Source organism: Stylophora pistillata, chromosome 13 (assembly GCF_964205215.1).
Source record: "Stylophora pistillata chromosome 13, jaStyPist1.2, whole genome shotgun sequence".
NCBI lineage: Eukaryota > Metazoa > Cnidaria > Anthozoa > Scleractinia > Pocilloporidae > Stylophora > Stylophora pistillata.
Window position 1 is genome coordinate 20050108 of NC_142531.1, and position 21705 is coordinate 20071812.

At 37.0% G+C, this 21705-nt stretch overlaps 1 long non-coding RNA gene and 1 pseudogene across 4 annotated transcripts; both read left to right on the forward strand.

Annotated features, from left to right (window-relative positions):
* Positions 1-616: 616 nt before the first annotated feature.
* Positions 617-20949, forward strand: LOC148718096 (uncharacterized). 3 transcript variants are annotated; one of them, XR_015994932.1, is made up of 4 exons: positions 617-743; positions 15062-15179; positions 19797-19973; positions 20706-20949. It is a non-coding gene; the product is annotated as an uncharacterized LOC148718096 (long non-coding RNA). The 3 variants fall into 3 exon arrangements; XR_015994931.1 differs by lacking the exon at positions 617-743 and adding an exon at positions 3396-3490; XR_015994930.1 differs by lacking the exon at positions 617-743 and adding an exon at positions 11659-11816.
* Positions 15187-18993, forward strand: LOC148718097 (uncharacterized; annotated as a pseudogene). Its single transcript, XR_015994929.1, has 3 exons — positions 15187-16658; positions 17062-17398; positions 18178-18993. The product of XR_015994929.1 is annotated as an uncharacterized LOC148718097 (transcript).
* Positions 20950-21705: the final 756 nt, after the last annotated feature.

The following is a 21705-nucleotide window of genomic DNA, read 5'->3' on the forward strand; positions in this document are numbered from 1 at the left end:
TGGGAGCTTTTCGGTTCGCGCGGTGATGAATGAATGTTATCTTGCTGTGTATTTTTTTAGAACTCAAAAGTGCTCAATATTTGATACCGGACTCAACCAACACTCGATTTTAATTTACAAGGCGTGGGTAACAAACAGGGGAGGAAAAATAAGGCGTTTTAACCTGAGGTCAGAGCTGAAAATTTGTGTCTTTTTAACGATTAATTGTCAAGAAGAAACGACTTTCGCTCCAATTTTCTCTGGTCATAAAAACCGTTTGAGTTACTTCTAATCTCGCTGCTAAAGTGATGATCAGTGCATCCAAAACCGCACCCGTGAGAATGAGTGTGGTAATTTTGCATGTGAAATATATAATTTTCTCATGAAAGAAATAAGTTTAAGGCCTTCTGTGGCTACGAGTCTAAAAGCAACTTGGATATCTGGGCCATTGAACAATCTTAGAAAAGAAGATTGTGTGTTATAGCTGCGCTTACATCCCAATGGTAGAAACGCGAACACATGTTTTTCTCGTTTCTTCGGATTGGAAAAGTTTGTTGCTATTGTGTAAAAATTCAGGTGTGCAGCAAATATTTCTCTAATTAAGGCTATTGACACGAGAGATGCAGAAATCAAGATATTTCCATAATTAGTAGTATAAATATCCCCGAAAGTTGCGTGCCGATTGAGTTATTCACTACAGCTTTACAGTCGAGGCGAACAGCTCCGTAGAACATAGCATCGAACATTTCAAGACAGGATCACAGGTAAATCTTGTTCTTTTTTTATCATAAGTGTGGCAAAAACAGTTCGTGCCTCAAAGTCAGAGTCGAGTGTGAGCATTTGTAACGGTGAGAACCTTCCTGTGTATTTATTTATCTACGATATTTAGATAGGCTTGTCCAGTTTTGCATAAAGCTGGTTTAAATGGGGAGCTGTGACTAGATCCCAACACCAGAAGCTACGTTCCCTACTCTTTGCGAGGAGTGTGTGGGTTCTTTAACGTCCTCTGTATATGATTTCTGATACTCTCCCAGGACGTTTCGTGTATTTTTGATGGGCGTGGACAAAACCTGGCCTACCGGTGGTCAGATTTTTAAAAGGATAGCATTGCTGGAAACCTTTCAACGTTTTCCTGAGTACTGTCTTACCAACCACTTTCTTCTGCTGTTTTGGCGGCCACATTCCGATCAAAATTTCTTAACCTTCTGATAGAATAAGGAAATCGAGGAACAGAAGCCGGTTAAACGCAACTTTTGGGCAAACATCATCATATCAGCTCTCCTTTCAAATTAGTGCAATACTGGCCGTTTCTTTGGAAAAGCAAGTAAAGTTTGCGAAATGTTTACGACGGCGATGCGTGCGTGTCCCGGGGTGCTCGTTGCAAATTCAATACTCTACAGCACTTGATGGCACTTAAAATTGGCCTGGCACGTAATGTTTGCGTTTCTTACCTGGATATGTATGCTCTCCAATATAACGCCGTTCATTACATTTTTACACCAGCACTCCACTATATGTAGTGTTTCGTTCCAACTGCCGTGACAGCCTGCATCATAAAGCCGCCATTTTGTTTATCCTCGCGACCACGCAATATTGGCCCCTCTTCTCCCCTCCCCCTAAACCTACCGTTATGGTTGAGTGCTGTGATATTTGCAGAGTTTCGTTCCCTCGGAAGTTGAAAATCGTGTTAGCGACTTCTTAGTATACCCTTTTTAGAGACAGATAATTGTACACCAGCGTATTCGTTCGACTCTTACTGATTTTATTTTTATGTTCTTAAAAATCTGACCATCGGTAGGCCATAGGGTAGGCTACAGGATGGGCCAGGTTTTGTCCACACCCATTTTTGATATTATATAGAGCTCTTCTTGGGTCACTTTTTCGTTTACCATGATTTGGAAAGCAATATTTCTGCACAGCCCCATTCTAAATCACGCGCACGGTTCTTGGATAAAGAAGACAATGGCCAAAATAGAAGATTGACTTGGAGCTGTGTAGAAATCTTACCGTCTTGAGTTTGGAAACAATTTGAAAGGTTCTGTGGCTAACCTCGATATTATTTTCATGTTGAGGTGAATTGATGGTAGTCAGTCGAAACTTTTATGACGCCGGTGAATCCTATTGCCGGTTTTCACTGTCACGCCATCATCAAAGCCATTAAACAAATAAAGTCAAGAATCAGAGATAAAGTAAGATGAATATTCAAACAGTCTCGCAAAGATACAGGTCTTTGGGATTTCTCGTGCGGGAGAAATGTGTTACTCAAATTTACATTAAGGTTTGTATGCAGACACCATTAGCTAATTAAGCCAAAATATCATAAAAATTGATAATTCCCTACACACAACGTATTGTTGTACTTAAATCTTCAATGAAGGTACTGAAAGGGTTAACATATGTTGAGAGAAGATAGGATGTTGAATGGCAAAAAAAAAAATGTATGAATAAGAAATAGCCTTAGCTAGAATTTTTCAACCTTGTTCCCAGGGTCTCTCATCTTCTCGCGGGCGGGAGGATGAGAGACACCGGGGAACGAGGTTGAGAATTTTTGGGATAGACTATCGCAAAAGCAGATTCGGTGATTTCTGTACGGAAAATAAAGAGAATACTGAACTTTTCACAGAAGAACCCCAGTCTAGTCGAGAATAGGCCAGCACTCGCCACAGGAGGCAGATCATTTTGGCTTCATTATTGTAGGGCCACGTCACGAAACTTGGAGAATTTCTGTGGAAATATTTGCTCGAGCTCGTGAAACAGAATTGATAATTATTGAGCACTGATGCTAGCCTTTAACTTCTTTGGTAATAAATATCACAATTTCATAATACTCTCTGCCTAAACATACAGACGTCCATGTTTCCTCTCTCTGTTTAGAAGTCCAGCTGTAAGTTTACATGTCTTCGAAGGATCAATGTTGAACACAGAACACGAACATATTTGAAATTCAGTAGCTAATTTTAATTCATGCAAATGAGAGAAAACAGTGGGCAATTATTATATTTGCAGTCGATTCATCTCCCTAACAAATTAAAAATGACAAGAACACTGTTCATTCGCATTTGAAAAGCGATGATTTTATTCCTTTCAGACTTGATCTGACTCGTCCATGCAAATCCTATTGACTTCGCGAACAAAAAAATCTTCTAGTGATTAAAAAGATCGCTCAACCCTGTCAAGTTCATTGGATTTCAAAACGGGTTGAAATTATCGAAAGTTAATCGACCATATCTTGCTATCATATGTTTCTTAGGGTCGAAATTAAAGGGAAAAATCGTCTTTCCTCTTGAGGTAGTGATGAGTGTTTTTGGGGCGTAATTCATGCTCAATCTTCAAATCAGACTTTAAGAAATTAAAAAAATTATAATTGATGTCGCCTCCGGACATAGTTACCAGGAAAATCAGACCTGTATTTTAATTGATGTATTTGAATAAAAATTCGAAATATGATAGCAGCAAGTTTTGCTACCTTGTAACGTTCAGCAGCGTTGGGTTGTTCCATATCTGATACGAGGTATGATGAACTCGAATACTTTGAGATGAACATTATTTTTCTTCCAAACTTTAAAAATATCCACGCGATAGCTTTTCTTTTGGTCTACGTGGCGAGTTGGACGTTGATTCCGACACATATGTGTAATGATACTGTTAGGCTGGTGCATCGCTTCGGCCGCATTACAGTTTATTTTTCAATACAGGTACAATTCTCAGCGGGGAAGAAATTCATACTTAACTTGGTTCTGGGACTGGTGAAATTTCCATCTCGATCTCCACTTTGAGGAAAAACAATTGATATGACAATTCGGTGACATGTCTGCAGCTACCGAGAATATTTAATACACCCTTTGTCTATTCAGAACGAAACAACTTTTTAGTCGAACACGAGTTAAAAGGTCGTAACTAGTACAACATAGAGAAAGATGTTTTTTGTCTTGTCATGAGTGTGATATAAAAGAAAAAAAATTCCAAGTCGTCCTGAGGAATTGGACCTTATACCTGCGGATTCCACACTCCGATGCACAACATAGTTGCTGTGCTTCGAAATATCGAATTGAACACAAGTCTGTTCACTGATAGAATTCTATGCTCGGTTGAAATTAAAAGAGCATCGGTTTACCATCGAAGTTGTCAAGTGCAATGTTACCGAAATAATGAAGTAGGCCATTAGTTTTTGCCTGAAAACTAAATGTGAGTTGCAAGTGAAATATTAGAAATTATTCATTGAATGTATGTTCAGCGGGTTCGTAAAGTTTAGAATATCACTTCCTAACGAAGTAATCGCTACTCATATACGCAATATTGTCACGTACTCTGTTGAGGGCAGGATATTCACAATTCGCTATAACAAAATCGCAGAGATCTTCTTGTTAAGAACGCAGATGAACTATTTCCTTTGTTTATCTTCAGTTGAAATCTTAAAACCCTCAAGTATGTTCTGCTCTGTTTCTCTTGCCTTTGCCCACTCCTGACGATTTGTAGTTTATAGATTTAGGAGGGGCAGTGTAATTATTACAAATGTAACTATGCCGGAAAGTGCGTTCAATCTTAATAACATCCTCAAAAAGTGCTTTAGGTTTCGAAATAGCGACTTGTATTTGTTCAGTCGGGCAGAAATCAGAAAGTTCCGATGAATTGATTTCTGTAGAACAACTAAGTGACAGTTGAAGAAAAAAAAGTCAGTGATTAAGTGCAGTTAAGTAAATCGTGGACTCTGACCAAGTCAATGTTTGATTTTCGAAGCGATGGATGCATTAGTTTTGGCGTTTGTTCCAGCAGATTTTGACATTTTAGCGTGATGTTTTGTCGCAAGAAAATGGAATAAAAAAAATTCGCGTCTTAGAATCTCAGAGCAAAATTGACTTCTCAAAATCTGAGGTGTAAAATTAGAATTACTGTTGAGACGAAAATGCTCCTCTCCGGTCTGATTAAGTAATAAAGGGCAGAAACGAGTCCATATTAAGCTCGGTCCGCCTCTAAGGCAGGGGACGAAAAAATGTTATGTATTGGCCAATTCCAAATAGCTTTTTCCTGTGTGTCTCGAAACAGTGCGAAACTTTTCAATCATTCTGGAACAAAAAAAAATCATGTTTTAAATTTATCACTTAAGTTTTATTCAGGGTTAAATCAGTCATTCGCTTGAAACTGCCAAAACTGCATTTTTAATCGAATTCATTATTTCAAGAAAAACATCAATGTTTCACTACTTCCTATAACTGACTGGTGACTATGAAGGGAAATGTTTTGTACATCCACTATAAGCAAGGTTCAATACAGCAGAACTTAAGCTCGTTTCTTCCGTTATTTCGATCAGTCATTTGACTCTCATTAGTATCTTACACCGAAACATTTTGACAAACAACTCGGAACACTGACTTTTACGATGCATGCTTTTCTTTGAATATTCATCCCTAACGCATCTATCAATGTATGTGTTGTTGAGGATTACAAGGCTAAACAATTCTGAAGGGATTTTAAGCTGCTTCGTTATTTAAAAATTACCAGAACATTCGTATCTCTTCTTGTTTAATATTGCACTGAAATCATGAATGCAAGGAGTTTCTTGCCGCAAAACCTGAAGCTGGATGTCAAATGGACTTCATCGCACACTAAATTAATTTAATGAAATTTTTTCCTTCTACTCGATATTCCGATAAATTTAAATTTCCACACATGTATTTAGTTTTTAAGCGTTTATCAAGTCAACTGACCTTTCCCGCGGAGATGAAGAAAGCAGTGTAACTAGTTTATTGCGAAAAAGGCAAATTCGTTTACTATAAGGGAAACAGGCCTTCAGTAAGGGATTTTCTGCATGCTCTTTGGGGACATCATTTCACCATTGACAACAACAAATTACGAGAGCTTTTCGCCGAGTGAATGAGCATTCAAAGAGAAATAACGCTCAGTTCATTTGTTAATTCATGTCTTGAAGTCAGCCTTTCATCGCTGCGGGATTAAATCGTACAAACGTGCACGCTGTTGACCTCTCACTGAGCATCTAGGACACTTTTAGGTAAGAGAATTTTGTTATCTTACCCACTTAGAATTGAAAACGTTCAATCAAACGGGCAGACGTTGAATTTTGTAAATTCTGTGAATTCTCTTATTGCAATTGAATTCTAAATGAAATTTGGCCTTTACATGGATATAATTATAGGATCCTTTGATTTCTTTTTTTCATTTTGCAACAAGATCGTAGTTTGTTTGTCTAACCAATCTGTAATGTTCGACCACCTTCTTTTTTTTAGTACAAATTTGTATACTACAGTCGTAAAGTCATCGGCGTTTTATCTATTGAGCGCAGTGCCTTTGAATGTTTCTACGACGTTCAGGTTACTTAGTGAATACGCTTGCCCAAACTGGTCGAACGAATTGGACTGATCTATAGATGATTACAAGTGGACTTTTGAAATAATTCGAGGCCACAATTTTGTTTTGCTATTTAATCTCGCTCTTGGTAAAAGAGAACAAGCCCATGACAAGTAGGTTTATTTTTTTCTCACAACAACTATTGGTTTTCTTTCACAATTTGTTTGTATTATTCATGCCTCAAGCGGTTGAAGCTTCACTTGACGTAAGAATGTTTTTTTTAGATTAATTCTGAAAATTTTCCTGTTTGTCTTGTGCTGTCAGTTAGTAGAGACGAACGAACGGAACGAACGGGTGAGAGAAAATCGACGAGTTTCGAGTTTAGAATTAAGTGATAAGGAACAACCATTCCTATCTTTTGATTTTATAGCCCTCTTTTTCTTGTTAGTCGCCCCACTTCTCGATCGCTCTTTCCCACTGCTGCTTGGAACAGGCCAAAGTTTGGCCGGTATTTCAACTTTGTTGTTTTTCACAGCTGGGTGCAAGGCCATTCCCAGTGAAGCCAACACATTCTGGCGCCAAAACATCTACGAACGGAGTCAAAGCGTCCACTTGTATATCCATAACTAAGTGACGAATTAATATTACAAATATCAAATATTGAAAGACATACAGTCTGAGTGCATAAGCTGACCGGCTAAACTAATGAGTGCTCAGGATAATCAGATAAAAAGGATTGGAACTTAAAGAAAGCTATCTGGTATTATCCGCTATCGCATTCTGCGTGTTGATGCGACAATAATTTGCAAATTAAAATTTAAACTTACAAATTGTTTTTATTAATTTTTTCTATAGTTTTTTCTTTTTCATTGACGATTGAATTTACTATTAAAATTGATTGATGGATTTTTATTCAGGCCCTGAAATTGAATTTTAATCTGTGCCGTTGAAAAAGAGACTCTTTGAAACGTAACTGCTGCATGGATCCAATGTTTCTTAGTTAGCTTATTATTGTCTTTTTTTATTTGTCTTTCTCACAAATCGTATTTTGTCGTTGAACATAAACAAACCGGAAACCCTTATCAATTTTTAAAAATTCATATTTCAAGGTAAAATCTAACCTACGATTCAATTTCACGTGTTGGAAGAATTAAAATTGATTTGGTCGTTGTTACTGATATGATCGCTGTACGATATCTCCTCTTCGATTGTTCTATGCAGTGATCGTCTAACAAAATAGATCTTGAGAATTTCTAAATTAAATTCTGTCTTCAAAACCTGTGTTACTTAACCAAAACAAACTTGCACTTGAAAAAAAAAATTACTAATTCTAGTTACATCTTGTACATTCACCGTCATCTTCGACAACCACATTTTCCTAATATTCTATTTCACTGACTTTGTCTATGGGTTTGACTTGGACTTGGAAATTAAGACCTGCAAAATCATCCAATTTATTACATTTTAGCTAATATCTTGCCATTTTTACCCCACGTTGTGTATCTAAGGTGCAAAGTTTAACTACATTCAAGAGAGTCTGTCAGCAACTTATTTCAAAATCGAAAGCTTTTTAGTCAAGCAAGGGCGGTTGTCTAAGATTGCTTCAACACAAGAGTCTTGGCCCTTTCCAGGGCTAGAAAAAACATTCAATATTCCCTCAGCAACTCTCTCCCCACCTCGGGAGAATGAATTCAGGGCGGAATTGGAGGGGGGGGGGGGAAGAAGTTAGGTAACTTGCGATCATGGTACTTCGATTCCTTCCGATGGAAATTGCTTTCTCTCTTTTCTATCACGGATGTAAAGATTGAGATGAACGCCACGTGTGTACCATCGTTTTTATTTGACCACCCTTCTTGATTTGATTCTAGCCGCTACTCGACCCTGTAATGGGCTCCTTGTGTGACCAATAGATATTTTCTCCTTACAAAATCAATACATTATCAAATAAACAGGTTAGGAGAAAAGGGAAAATATCATCTGCAAAATCTTGTTTGTTATCAGACCAAGTCAACAACAACTAACTTATCGAGGAATGGTATGGCAGACAGTAAGGGGAATAAATATTTGTAACTTGGATATAAAAAGTGAAAAAAAAAACTTTTATAAGATAGACTTAAAGTGCTTGGAAACATATTGCTTATGTTATTTCTCGGTATGGGCTGGGGTCAAAAATTCTATTTTATCGCATCGGAAAAAGTAACAATTATTCACCAAACTGTAGTGGGAATAATCGTTTTAGTACATACCACACAGATACCAAAAAAACTAGTTCATTTCTCTTAAAACACCGAAAAATGATCGGAAATTAAACTGTTGACGAGCAATTTTGTCTCATCGACTGCCTAGAGGTAACTAATACTTGTTATTCACTTCCGAACCAGCCAATGAGCGAGCGTGAAAGCACTTTTCTCTTATGCAGTATCTACTAACAGTTTATTATTAAAAACTAGATCATTGGATAATGCAATTCAAGACTTTTTATTGGCTTAGCCCTTATGGTATATCAGCCAATATACCATAATCTACAAATATGGCCATCGTAAGTGTCAGCTTAATATTAAAAGGGAGCTAAAAATTTAATAAAATTTTATACTTAATTTAACGTTTTTAATAAAACAATTATTCCACTCGCTCTTGTTGGATATGAGATGATTATAGCCAACTCAGCGCTACGCGCTTCGTTGGCTATCTATCATCTCATATCCAACGCGCGCTCGTGGAATAATTGTTAATTATTCCTGACTTCCTCATATTTCACCGTCGTTTCTTACAAAAGACTCCAATATATGGCGGTCCTTTTGTTTTTTGCTGTTTCCGTTAGTTCTTTTGTTAGCTCTTTGCTCATATTCGGCGTAATACTTTGATATCAACACTTAGAGTGAACGCCGTAAGCTAATATCAAATCAAATTTCAATATTGGCAAGCTTTCGCAATTTAAAAATCTGTCTAATCTGTACCGAAATAAACTTAGTTACTGACAGTAATTCCTGCTGAATGAAGCGTTTTTTTTTTGTTTTTTTTTTTTTTTCCACAACGTTCTCTTTTATTTCAGACTCGGCAAATGACTGTAAACTCCATCTTTTTCCTTTTTCGAAATTTCAAAGTTCTTCTGTTTTTTTTTTTTTTAGACGCAAGTACAATCTTCTCATAACTTGAACTCATGACATTACTTCGGTGACTATACGAACTCTGACTATCATCTGGTATTCTTAACAAATATAAGGAAAAAAATTAAAACTATTCCTCACTGGTCGAGTATGGAGCTATGATAGGTTTGGAAATAAAGCGTTTTCGATTTTTATTATTATTTTACCAAAAGACTTAATTTACCGCTATGCAAGCATAGTTCATTTAAAGTGTAAATGAAGCGGAAAGACTATGAGGACCTGTATGCAGTTTTTAGTATCCTTGACCTCCTCCACTTTGCGTTCTCCGATTTTTAAACATCTCTGACTCAAATTCGAGCCGTGTACGTAACAATGTTATACTAAAATTCATCTTCCTTTTAGTTGTGTCAATGAGGAGTAAATGTAAATCATCGAAGCTATTATTTCTCTACAAAATTTGTGGTAAAGGTCGACAAGCAAAGCAATTTAAGAAATTGCCCAAAAGAAGCCTAGAAGATTCATACTACGAAGGGTTTTGGGCCCTTCTTAAGCTTGAGCTACCTACGAACCCACATGTCAGTTTAGGAGCGCTGTAAAGTTACGACGGTTCATCTTTCCCGTGAAGGAATCAACATCGTCGGTTGATACAGCAGCAAATGTTTTTTTAATTTGCCTTAGTTTTGGGATAACAACTAAAAAAGAAATCGAATGTTGATAGAGATATTAATTCCTCAAATCATTTAACTCGTCCGATGCGACTTATTTTTCAATGAAATTATTAAGAATAGTCTGGAAGCGTTTAATTGCGGAATTAAAAAAGACAAGACCACGAGAAATTTCATAAAACTTTCACGTGTGTTGAAGTTTCTCTGCCCACGCTACTCTTCCATGATTTATCCGAATTCAAAAAAATATAATCTTGTGTTTTTTGACTTAGATTTTTTTTTATCTTTTTATCAGCCGGCAAACTAGATGAAAAAGAAGATAAAAATAAAATCATTGCTTTAACCTCAGTTCAATTCGCTACTGTAACAATAACTGTATGTCAAAACCAAAACGGTAATGCAATTCGAACTTCTTTTTCTGGTAGAGAACACAGTTCTGAGGCGTCCTTTGTGCTGTCAGGACCTTTTATTTAAGCTGAGGTTTTGATTTAAAAAAAGGTCCAATATTTCTCTGATTTTATCTGATTTGAACTACTTTAGATCAGCTTAATGTCATTCCTTTTAAAGCCGGGGTGATGCAACAACAAAGTTTTTGTGGCACTCAGCCTCTGTCATTAGCACTTCAAGAAAAATCAATAAATTCGCATTCATTGTTTGTCTCTTTTGTATAGCTGAAGATGTTTAACCCATTTGAGTTTGCCGCTTCTGTAAACTAACTAAGAAATAATTGGTATTACTTTCTTTGTTTGGAGAAGTCGGCACTTTGTCGCATTCTGATCCGATAATAATCTTTATATCATTGTTTATCAAAGCAGAGTACGTATGTAGCGAAAGATTGATGGGCCGATGTTTGCGTGGAGACCCCGACATTGTTGCAAGTTTGATTTCTGAAAGCAAATAATAGTGTATTAAATTTTTTATCACATTTCTAATAAAAAAAAAAAATTGTGTTCAATGCATTCAGGAACAACCTTTCAGGTGCAGTGGTATTTCAGTAACTTTTTCGCTTTTTTTTGCTTGCTACATCTGATAGAATTTAGTTGATATTGGTTTAGGAAAAATGAGTATGTGACAATGACTGTAACTAAAAAAAGAATACGCCCTTTTATTTTAGTCACGAATGACTCAATTTGCGTCCTTGAAATGATTCAAAGTAAACATCGAAGTCCAATATTCATTGATAATAAACGTTAGATTTAAAAATCAGTGTTGTTGAAAAAAAAAAGCATTTGTAATTTGGATCGTGGAAGATTCGACAGCTGGTGCAAACTGAAACACTGTTATCACATCGAAAAAAATAATGTATTTTCCTCACGGACACAAACATACTATTTACAAATAGAATTAAATAAACGAGACGGGTCGGAGGAAATTTCCCGTGAATGAATTTCGAAAAAACCTTGAGTATACTTCGTGTGTTTCCTTAATGGACAGTTTTGATCCTCTGCAAATTAATTGTAAAGTATATGCATTAAAACTTTGTCAAGACTCAGAAACGAATGACAACATTGTGCCCAATGAAAAGATATTACTATGTCTAGAGTTATTTATTTATACAGGAAACTCTTACAAACGGAAATTATAAAACTTAATCCAGTTTTAACATGCATTTGTTTCCGCTCTCCCTACATGCCTAAAGGCAGGAGTTAACGCATAGAAGAACATAAATAGTCTCATTTCTCGACTGGCGCGTCAATCCAGCGAAAGAACTCAGAAAAATACATTGCCGTTACAGAAGAACAAGGGGGTCATCCTTTCACTGGTAAGACAATTAAAAGTGTTAGAACGGAACTGACATATTCTAGCCGCCATTTAGAGGCCGTCGTCATTTATGACGAGCGATAAAGAAAGTTTTAGGCACTTCCTCAATCTTGGCAGTCATCTGGGCTTGTCGCGTTACCCCAAACGACACGGCTAAGTGTAAGTCGAAAGAATGCCGCGGGCCAAGATATACGAAATGCGAAGTACAGTACGTCTTTCAGCTTAGGAGACGTTTGCATCTCGAATAGGGTCGGTGCATTGAGAAACCTAATTCAAACAGAACTGACTCTTTCTGAAGCGTCGTATTTGGAGTTATTTGTCGAAATAAGTCTTCTTTAGGCCCTTATCACTAGGCGACAACAAAAGTGGTAATGGTTGTGAGTTAGGGATAATTAAAAGTTTTCGCGGCGCATAATGACTTTTTTTTTATGTATATCTTACGTTGGGAAATTGAATGGAGAAAAGGTGGGACATTCAGTCACTGCAATCACGGGCCTGTTTTAAAAGCAGCAACGCTGTCTGAGAAGCCCCACCGTCTTTCAGCTTAGCAGACGTTTGCATCTCGAATAGGGTCGGTGCATTGAGAAACCTAATTCAAACAGAACTGACTCTTTCTGAAGCGTCGTATTTGGAGTTATTTGTCGAAATAAGTCTTCTTTAGGCCCTTATCACTAGGCGAACTTTTTAATTTAATCGCAGATTTATTCACAGCTACCATATTTAGTGGACAGCGTGATGAGTCTCATCTGGGAAAGTTTAGCGTTTAGTATCGCAAGTACGAACGATTCATTTCTACTTGGGAGAAATGTGAGCTCGGCAAAGCTGGTATAATTAATGGCGCTATTACTTGTAGTGTACCAATCTGTGCGTGCAGAGATGTATATATGACAAGATCACGGTAATTTTTAGAATAATTATTTCGCATCATAGATTGACAACCTCTTCGGTCAAGATATTGTACAAATGTTCGGAACTTTGTTTGCCTTTACTGTGTCAAAACTGAAGTGACAAAAAACAAATTAGTTTTAAACGTCAAAGAAATGGTGTCATTTTAGTTCAAATAAAATTGCAAACGTCATGAAATTGGAAACACAATATTCAGTTCGCGGCAATTATAGTCTACTTGCGAAAATATCATTTAGTGAAGAAATGTCTAACGTCAAGTCATGAGGAAAAAACGACTTTTCTAAATAATGACAGGAGAAATTGAAATCAAGGAGACCATTCGGAAAATGAAAATCATTCCTGTGACATTATAGCTGGAACGTTATTGCGTATTCCTGTGCTAGCCATCGATGTTTGTCATCGGTGTCTTCTCGAGAAAACGTATTGGATGAGTTTATCATTTAAATTTGAAAGAAAGGAACAGGGCATTCTGCATATAATATTTATGTATGATGGAGTTTAGATGAGCAGCAGATAGATTTTATCGATAGAATGAAAGGAGTAGTCGGGTCATTGCTTCTAATTTTCTACTGTTCAGAAAGTCTCGCGCCCTTCTGTTCGATCTTCACTTTTGTAACAGTTATTAAGTTTTTCTTCCTATAGCTTCTTACTCGCCTTTACCAGAGCTTCTCCTTTCCTATTTTAGGGTAAAGGTGTTTAAGAGCACTACAGTCGAATCTCGAAATCGTCAAAAACAAAACACGGAAATGTGGACCTTCTATTTATGATAATCGAAATGAGGAGAACAATGATCACACGAACACGGGAATATTCCAAATATGACAGGATTTAAACGAATCGTCAGCAAAACGACTTTCAGTTCAGAATCAAAAGTTGCGCTACATTTCTTAGTCTCCATTGCTTAGAAAAAAGTGCACCCACATCCTCTCACTTATTTCTCAAACTATCACTTTGCATTTAAGACGTACATATTTTTTAATTCGCCCGTAGTAATCGTTTTGGATCTGGTGTTTGTGGCAACTATAACTGATAAAAATACTTGACTTTCGATAACAAAGCGGGATTTCTCATTTTTCTTTTCTTCGCTTTCTGATTGGTCTAGACAACTCGCGCCTCACTCTAAACCAATCAGGTTTTAAACTGAAACCAATCTCGACTCGCTAACTTACAATTTCCCTCACTTAACGCGGTTTTTTTTTTTTTTTTTGACTCTTTGAGTTTTCGTTGGCCCCGTGTGTTATTTGCATTTATCTTGTTGGGCGGGGTCAATACTTCACTCTGAAGGTGAACGGGGCGGTGAACAATTAGCCCCTTGACCCCTAAAGAGTGACCAGCATCTAATTTCTCCTTACAATATCACCCCTGAATAGGCCTTTATAGATTATGCTAGTAAAAGTAGCATTATGCTAGCAGCATTGCTTTTTCTTTGGCGAAATTATGCTAAAATTATGCTCTTTTTTCCAAATTATGCTCTTTGAAAAAATTGCAAATAAGTCCAAAAAATACATTTTTTAATTAGAAGCCGTTGGTCTACAAGAAAGAAACGCAACAAATCCACAATGAGATTCAAATAAACATGTGGTTCATTTTAACATGCAAACTAGTACTAGACTATACATGGCCTACAATGTGACTTCGGTGCGCCCCAGACCCGGGCTCAGACCATTTCAGACGCCGCTCAGTGGTTCAAAGTGAACTACAAATGCTACTAATTGAACCAAAACTTAAAACATCGAATCACGTCATCAAGTGCTTGGGGAGTAGAGAAGAACAATGATCAAATTGTAGCATCAAAAATTATCCGATAATTATCAAAATATGCGAATTATGCTAGCATTGCTACTTGGCAGAAATTATGCCAGTTTGCTCAAATTATGCCAAAAATTATGCTAGCATAATCTATAAAGGCCTACCCCGGAATCCCACATTAAGGTCCCGGGAATAAAGGAAACGATCACCAACTAAAGAAGCTCTTGATTGTTAAACAAATTCCCCTTGTCAGCATCCTAACCCTGTCACTCCCAAGCACTAATTAGAAATTCTCCCCACTGTCTGCCTTGCAGATCTTATGATATTAGTTTGGAGAATTTGGTATTAGATCGACTGATAATCCCCTGACCTTCTCTTTTCCATATTCTCACTACTTATCTGCTTGATATTGTATTGATATTGTAAGGAGAAATTCTGTCTTGATCACTGATTGGAGTTAAAGGGTTAAGGTAATGTATAGAGAACAGTATGGAGAATATGCATACTGATGTAAGGCTGTAAACGGTGAATGCTGGTATGATTGCATGGCCAACTAATACTAAAGTTCCACTGGTTTATACTTGCTTTCAGAAGTAATCAAGACATGGCTTACAAACACACTTTGGCAGTCATCTTCGCCTTTTGTCTGATCGCGGCAACTTTGTCGTTCCCCTTTTACGAACATAATCCTTTCAGACGTTTTAAAACGGTAAGTTAAGTTTTAGGAAGTTAATGTTAAAATCTTCTTACGTTTTTATATTCAAAACTACTTTTTCTCTTCCTTACCCCCCTTCTCCCTCATTTGGAATCTCTTTTGTATCCGCGCGCGGCGCGCGTGATTTCACATTAGAGAGCTTAACCCATTGACACTTACGTGTAACACGTGCCGACAAAAAGTCAAAATTTTGGAGAAATCAAGAAGGCATACGCAATGCGCAGTAAATTTTTAAAAATCAGCTTTTCCAAAAAAACAAGCTCCAGTGAAAGAGGACTAATTGAAGAACTTATTTCCGGCTAAAAAAGCGATAGGTGCATATTACGTTTTAACTCAAAAATCAAGATGAAAGATAAAAATCGCTAAATATTTTCGCATGAGTGAAAATGGGCATGTGGATCATATTTGCAAATTTGTCCGTGAGTGAAGAGATCTCAAGTTCCATGGAATCTATCAATAGGAAGCAAGACTAAAATGGCCAAGAAATATTTCGGGACGTCAGATTTATTCAAAACAGTTTTTGATTTGCTGTTATAAGCGAAAAACGTACGAATTTCTTACGTGTACAAAGCCCACGCGGTAAAATTCATCATGCTTAGATCGTTGTTTACTTGCCTTCATGGCCAGAAATTGCGCTGCGTTATGTTCAAAATTCTGAAAAAAAAATTCGATTTGAGGCAAAATATTCTATTAAACTATACTTTTTTAACACATTGTTACTCGAACACAATATTTACCGGGCCATCGAATCGTCAAATTGTCGCCAGGCCCTGCTTGAAGTCCAAAAGTTCGGTTTTCACTTTACGTCCATAATTCGCATCGCCTTAGAAAATCGTGGTGTCGTTGACTCGAGAGCTTATTCTGTCACTTTTAAGACCTGGATATCCATTCTTTTCCAAGCAGAGTATTCTATAGCATTGTTACTTTACATTCTGAATTCCACAAGGTCTAACTCGATCGCAAATGAACGAAAAATCCGACCTGAAAATTTCGAAGGTCGGCCGCGTGGACGCCATATTTTTAAATTTGATCATTTAGTGAGGACGCATAGAATGATGCCCCTCTGGTACCCCCTAAAGTCGACAAAATATATGCGCAAACAATGGATTCTGATTAGCTTATTGATCTCCAAACTATAGAGGAAGTTTGGGGACAAAACTCCACTTAGTAGGGGGGTAGGGGGGAAAGCGTTCTCGCGCGAGGCGATCGCGAGGTTCGGGTTCGGGCGGTTACGGGCGGTTCAGGCGTCAATGTGTATTAAGTATCGTGTATTAAGTATCGTTTTTGATTCACGGACGTCAACCGGAAGTTTAAATATGAGCTTCGCAATCAGTACGCATGTGCAGAAGTTTTTGACGTGAGGTTGCAGACGTGAAAGCGGGATGTGTGCCGGGCGTGTTGTTTTGCTGTCTCAGGACTGTCTCAGCACAAGAGTGACACCATGTCTTCATTTTCAATCGGCAAATCAAATCCGTAAGTACATTGCATATTTCATAAGAAAGTAGTTTTTTATCTGCACTTAAATAATAACTTTTAAAAATGGGACAAAATGTGCCTAACTGTGTGTTTGGCACAAGTTTCCACAGGTTATGTTACTTGGTTTTGTTTTATCGTAATAGTTTTCCTGTTCTGGAAAAAAACTTCTGCTCGCAGGGTACCATTTAGTTTAAGTTATCTTGCCATGTGTTTGTTTTTGTTGTTAGTTGTTTTCTTTTTGTCGAGAGTTTTATGTCGTTGCCGTATTTCACGTTCAAGAAAGTGCATTAATTTCCCCGCCATTAAGCTCTTTTATTTTTAGTGCTGAAATGTGATCGACTAGTTTATACAGCTACTACCTACAGTAAACACTCGCTTCTATCTTTTTTCTTTTATGAAGTTGGCCTATGGAATGGTCTGAACAGCACGACGTAGCACTTATGAAAGAAGTCTGAGTGCAGAATCCGTTTAAAGCAAAGAAGAAAACGAGCAACGAGCACAAATGTGGCTGTCAATCGCAGAGGCGCTAAGTGGATAACAAGATCCGTTATTCAAGGATTCAATGACAAAAAGATCAGTGCAAGATCGGTACGTTTTGTTGGCAGAGAAGTATCGAATGAGAATGAAGAGGGAAGCAAAAGCAAGTGGAATAAGCCCATCTTTGTCAGAACTTGATCAACTAATAGAAGAGTGTCTCGAAGTAGAAAAATTCGAGGAGGACCTCCAACAGAAAGATGGTAAGAAAAGTTGTTTTGATTTTTGCTTTCATTATACTGGGGCTAGCTAGGAAGAGGGATTGTTGCATCAGACAAAATCAAAAGGGTTGATAGTAAAAAAACTACGATGTCTTAAGCCATAAGAAAGAAACTTACCAATACAGCATTTTTAATTTGAAAATCTACTCAGTTCACTCGTGTTGGTATTTTTACGGGACTCATGACCTCAAGGATCAGTTGGAGACCTTTTCGGTACTCTTTGCACCTCTTGATGGGAAAGAGTTATTTGTTGCATATAGATCATGATAGATGTCTGTCAATTGCACTCATTTGTTCTTGCTGCTTTTTCAACTTGTTAGTTATCTCTCGGCTACATTATTTACTATATTATAGCTTGTCCACATGGCCTCTAGAAACAACCCAGTAGTAAGCTTAGCATGTGATATCTAAATTTGTTCTTGAGACCACTAACTCAATTTTTGTTATTGGTTTTAGGCAAAAGGAGTGGGTTTGTACTTCTTTTAGCATAATTTGTGTGATATAAACATATAATTGTTTTGCTTAGGTAAATTTCAAGTTCCTCTATTTATTTATTTATCTATTTATTCTTATTGTGATAAATCTTTCTACCTCCTTGCCCCCTCCCAACTATTTTAAACATAAAATGAGCATTCTTTAACTCAATAATAGCCTTTGTGAAAGTTTAGCACTTATCTTATCTTTTATAATACTTAGGGGGAGTAAAAAAATTAAATAGTTAATATTGTTAAATAATATAATTGACTCATTCACCTCTGTAGGTGAAAGTGCCTCTTCAAAATCAGAGAAGGACAGGGAAAGTGCTTTGGAAATGAGAAGAATTGCCATGGAAACATTTGGATAAAGCAAGAAAAGGAAAAGAGAGGAAGAGGAGGAGGAAAATAGCAAAATTTCAAAGAAGAAAAAAAGCAGAAATTCAGGCAATAACACCATAGAGTATTTGCGAGAAAAATATACTCAAGAAATCTGCCTCTGAGAGAAAGAGTTGCAGATGAAGGAAAAACAGCAAGAATTAGAGAAGCAAAGATATGAAAGTCAATGATGCAATTCATTCAGCAACAACAGCAGCAACAGCTTCAACAACAACAGCAGCAGCAGCAACAAGAACAACAGTTTCAAGTAATGATGCAGCAGCAAAGTCAGCTTATGATGGGTTTGCTTCGGCAAGTGAACAAATGGAAAGAGTCATAAATTACCACCTTTCAGTTTATTCTTACTGATCATGTTCTTGGAAGAAATTTGCTTTTTGCCCACTACTTGGGTCTAGGTAAACTTGGCAATATTGTGTGAAACTTGTCAATGAGCTTGGGAAGGCAGTAAAGCAGTTTTCGAAGTCTCTAATCTAATTTTAATAACTGCTTTCTTCCTAAAGTTATACATGTTTCAGGGTTATTTTCATTGCTATTTTATATCAAAATTTGAACAATCAAAAGTCAATGCAGAGTATAACTTTACAGTCTTGCAGATGGAATTTATGCAATTTTTGGTTGCTAATGTATAGAGTATAATTATATTAATTAGAGTTGTACGAATGAGCTTTTCAAGACAAGAATAAACTCTTCATGTCATGTACTACTGCTTTAACTATCTGGTCTTATCTTAAGTAATCATGTAGGGAAGCAGGTTCGATGTCAGGTTTCTGTATAAACATGTGATTGCATTTTGAATGAGTGCACAGACTAAGTACATTTTGCCAACTGAACTCGAATCAATTTTTAGATTACTTTTAAAATCTAAGGCCTTAAACGATGTGGCAACATCACCAAAGATCCACTCTACTGATTCCCTTACGGAACTCATGGAGCTATTAAAAGCTTCCATTGCTGGTGTAATAGCATTCTGTCTGAATGGAACCTGTAGATGCACTCGTATTGGGTAAGCTGGGTCCCCATAAAGACAGAAAGGGTCTCCATTTGTGTTAAATGCATACTGATCGAAACTGTCGAGTAGCTTAGAGTCTTGCAAGTATCCCTACATCATGCCTTCTACCTTCTAGGAAAAAAAAGAAACTTGTATTTCAAATGAGATGTAGTTTCGCAAAGGTACCATTTCATACGGGCTGGAAGTGTTTGGCATCACGAATACTATAGACCAAAAATTACGTAATACATTTCTTTTACTTATCAACTGGGCCAAACAGGTTGGCTATCAAAGCATTTGGTAAAGTTACGGACTGAAACTTCAAGGAGTGAACCCTTTTGTGGCCGTTGAACATTATTCTTTGTTGTTGCGAGGGTCTGCATATCGGTCTAATCGTTCAGTCTAAAAACCCGAAACAATTTTGTAATGCAGCCCCTTTATTTGATGTAGCATCCGTGTAGGTGTTGAAGTCACGTGGATTCAGTAGATCATTTTTGATTTTTTGCTTTTGTCTTCTCAGACTGAAGAAGAGAGGAAACGTAACGTAATATGCCCAAATGTAGAAGATAAGTTATGCACACCTGCAAATGAAGCAACCGTTTGTGACAATACGGGTTGCCCACATGGTTTGGAGTACGTATGCGAAGTGGAGGTTGTTAGCTACAATCCAAGAGTCGAAGAAGGGAGATGCACTCAGGTATCGAACAAAAAAAATGAAAATCAAGTCAATATGAAACGATACATTGATGATGGCACCATCATAGAGTATGATCAAACGCGGTTTGTATTCCATAACCTAAACCAAAGTAATCACAACAGTCAATCATAGTGGAGGTTGATATCATCATTAGCCAATGAGAACTCCAAGTAAAAAAACAAGCAAACTACGTGAAAGGCGGGAAAACACCACTGACCAATTCACGTTTGGTTTTAGTTTTGAATGAGCGTTATTTGGATGAGAATACAAAAACATATATATTTACTCAAAACTTTGCACGTACCTTCATTTTAAAATACAGACTCTGGACATCCTCGAAACAGTTAATTTTGGAAACCTTTCAGCAGCCACGATATTGGATTCTATTAATGAAAAATGACCACCTTATTTCGAATTTGATAACTTGAGTAGCCAACTTAAAAAAAATTTTGAGTTAGAACAATTTCAGCGCAGAAGTATAAAGGTATATTTCCATTTGTTTTTATTAAAATAGTTTAAAAGGTTTTGTTCAAGATTCTAAATCAATATCCAAGTTTGTTTTTTCCTTCTATCTGATATCAACTCGTAATAAATTTTTTCAATGCCCAAAGATTTCTAACCTCATTTATTAAGAGCTTCCCTGAAACAACTTTCTTTGGGAACAGCACCCTAGTATTAAAGCTCGTTTACTTTAGATGTCTTTTATCTGAAAGTAACTGTTTTATTCTGCAGGTTAAAAGGTGAGGATTTCACATCAACGCGTCGTTTGCTTGTAAACCCACCTGGTACATATTGTACTTGGACGATATCGAAGAACTCTTATTGCATTTTCTTGTAATCAAATATGATGTATACTCGGATTGCTATGGTTGTTATATGTTAGGGTTATATTGGTTTTGCCAAGGGCTACTGATGGTCCCTTGATGTTTTAGATAATACATTTACAGAGTCTGAAAATAAAAGACAAAAACCTTTATTCGTCTTTCTTCCATCTTCATTTCAATATTAATCACTCTTACCAGACCTCCAAACTTGTGGGTAAATCGAATTAAGAGGTCACACCTCTAGAATGAGCGTCTTAACGGGGTGGTGGCTCTTACAGCTGAAGGTTAAAATTTTGGAAAAATTAACGTTCCAGTTCGTATGTATCTAATGTGTCGCCGTAGAGCGGAGATGAACAAATTTATTTTCATTTGTATCTTATTTACCATGGTTTAGGCGCTGGTTTCACGACCTCGGCAGGTAGGCATTCACAACAGTCTCGTTAGGCGTAATCAATCTACTTTTTATGTTGTACTTTCCGTAAGGTACAGTGCTTAGTAGGCAACCCATGTGTGTGAGTGAATAATACGGTAATTTTTGGTTTGGGATCGATCCTGAGTCACACAGTCGAACCTGTATTAATTGAAACGGTCGGTTATCAAAGTCCCGAATTTGTCGCCGCTTAAGTACAGTAATTTTCTCCGCAATTAATCGGTCACATTCATGAAGCGGTCGCGGTCACCCTTTACTCAGTCCCAAAAGCTCGCTTGTATTGTCCTCCACCTGTATTAAAGTCACTTAAAGTGGAACCACTCAAATGAAATTAAAAATAATCGTTCATATAGAATTTTCATCTCCCGAACTCAGTTTTAGCAGTACTTTGGACCGTGGTTTTGTGCATTTAGTGGTTAAAGCATAAAATGCGATTTTTATCGGTTTTTGAAACACCCCAATTTTGTGAAACCTGTCA